This window comes from Montipora capricornis, chromosome 13 (assembly GCF_036669925.1).
Source record: "Montipora capricornis isolate CH-2021 chromosome 13, ASM3666992v2, whole genome shotgun sequence".
NCBI classification, from domain to species: Eukaryota; Metazoa; Cnidaria; class Anthozoa; order Scleractinia; family Acroporidae; genus Montipora; species Montipora capricornis.
In genome coordinates, this window is record NC_090895.1 from 47,966,449 (window position 1) to 47,968,948 (window position 2,500).

Consider the following 2,500-nt stretch of genomic DNA (forward strand, 5'->3'; position numbering starts at 1 on the left):
TAGAAGCTGAATCGATTTGCTCTTAAAGGTTAGGAAGGCTAGCCTTCATAATGCCAATTTGTGAAAGGCTGTGATTCTTCACACGCTGCATATATTCAACGAAGTATTTGGAGACACTACCCCACACCGAAGATGCATACTCTAACACTGTGAGAACACATTCTTAGTTGTGACTAGGAAGAGGAAGCATTATAGAAAGTTACATCTCAAAGGTACATTTGAAAAGCACTTCCTGGATTCCATGCATCCCTAACCCAAAATGAACCAGAATGACAGACTAAAATAACATTTAGTATTAATCTTAAATAGCTAAGGTTCAAATGCACTTTTATTTTTGACCTGAAAGGGTGCATTAGTGTAAAGGATTTAGTTAACTCAGTTGTGTGAGTCACTTTATAACTAAGTCACACAACTATTTGTTGAGTGTAAAGGCGCAAAGCTATGTGATATTTTGTATATTTGGGGCAATAAGAGAAAACGTTTTCTGGGAATTGAGTTATTTTGTTCTTATCAAGATATTGAAAAATAAACAAAAAAATAGAAATAAGTACAAAATTCGAATTAAACAAGAACAATACAATCGATCCCATTTTAGTTTAATTGCCGTTTCCTACTCAGCATTCGCGGATCACGGTTGTACTCGATTCTATTTAGACAAGAGCAGTAAAATTAATCCCAGTTGTCCTAAAAGGATTCCGTGAACGACTCAGAGCGTTCAAATCAAAGAAAAAATGGATAGCAGTGGATTCGCTAGCTTTATGGAAAACAGTAGGAAAAATAAAAAATAAAAAACTTTAGGATTTTAATGACCAAATGCAGATTAAAGACATGCATTGTTTTATCGAGCTTTGATAAAGAAAGTTCACTGTATTGTGATCATAAAAACAGGAAGTGTTCTTGAATGGAAACAGGAATTAATAGAGTTTAATAATATCCTGATAGTTCTAAAAGTGGAGGATTATGAAAACTATAAAACCAATTTATATGTACCTAGTATATACATAATTACCATTCCGTTGGAGATATTGTCATTTCAATGACTCGAAAGTTAATGTGGTCAGTACCAACCAATGTGATTGTTTTATTTGCTTCTTCATTAGAAAACGGGGACTTGGCTCAGATCAAATCAAACGTTTTACAAAAAAAACCAAAATGACAGACTGGAATAACATTTAGCCTTAATCTTAGAATGCAAAGGTTTAAATGCACCTTAATTTCTGACCTGAAATGGTTAATTACTCTAAAGACTTTATTTAACTCAGGTGTGTGTCACTTTGTAACAAAGTCACACAGTTATTTCTGGAGTTAAGAGGAGTAAAGCCGTGTAATATCTTGAAAGTGTATTTAGGGCAATATATTTACAGCGAAAATAGATCCGAGAGTCCTGAGAAAACATTTTCTGGGAGTTGAGTTATTTTATTCTCACTGAGATATCTAGAAATGAAAACAAAATTAGAAATAAGTACTAATTTCAAATTAAAGAAGAACAATGCAATTAAGACCATTTTATTTTTAATTCCCGTTTCGCTCTCAGCATTTCTGGATCGTCATTGTACTCCATTCTACTTAGACAACAGCACTAAAATTATCCCAATTAACTTTGTCGGAGAAAGAGTCCGTGAACGACTCAAAAGAAAATCAATCAAAGAAAAAAAAAAATGGAAAGATCTAAAACAAAATTTAGCATTTCAATGACCAAATGCGGTTTAAAGAAATCCATTGTTCTATCGAGCCTGGATGAAGAAAGCTCACTGTACCGTAATCATAAAGAAAAAAACCAAGTGTTTACCGCATGGAAACAGGAATTAGTAGAGTTTCATAATGTCCTAATAGTTTTAAAAGTGGAGGACTCCGAGAACTATAAAACAATTTCATGTACCTATTATATGTAATTATCATCCTGTTGCAGCTATTGTCATTTCGTTGACTCGAAAATTATTATGTGTCAGTAGCAATCAATATGGTTGTCTTATGTGATCCTTTATTGGCTAAGATCAAAAAAGTGTTTTAAAAAAAAGCAAAATGACACACTGGAACAACATTTAGTATTGATCTTAAAAGGGTAAGGTGCACTTTAATGCACTTTAATATTTTTTAACCTGAAAAGGTTAATTACTGTAAATACTTTATTTAACTCAGCTGTGTGAGTCACTTTGTGATCTCAGTTAAGCTTTTACTGCAGTTTGATTCCAAGCATTCACTGATCACGGCTTTAATTAATTCCAATTAGGTCAACGTGGTTTTCCAACGGTCACGTCACTGATGAGGCTATTTGTGAGATATGCTTTTGAAGCTAAATGCAAGCTCTCTGAATTGTCGGTCGGCGTGGCCCACCGAGAGTAAACCCTCCAATATGGTGTATTCGGGTACTTCCGATTACGCTTGCAGTTCTTTTGTTGAAAACGAAGGTAAAATATTTGGAAAGATTTAAAGCTGTTCAGTTAGCCATCCTACGTTCTGCTCATGACCTGAAAGGCCAGCAGGTGCCAGATTAACTGAT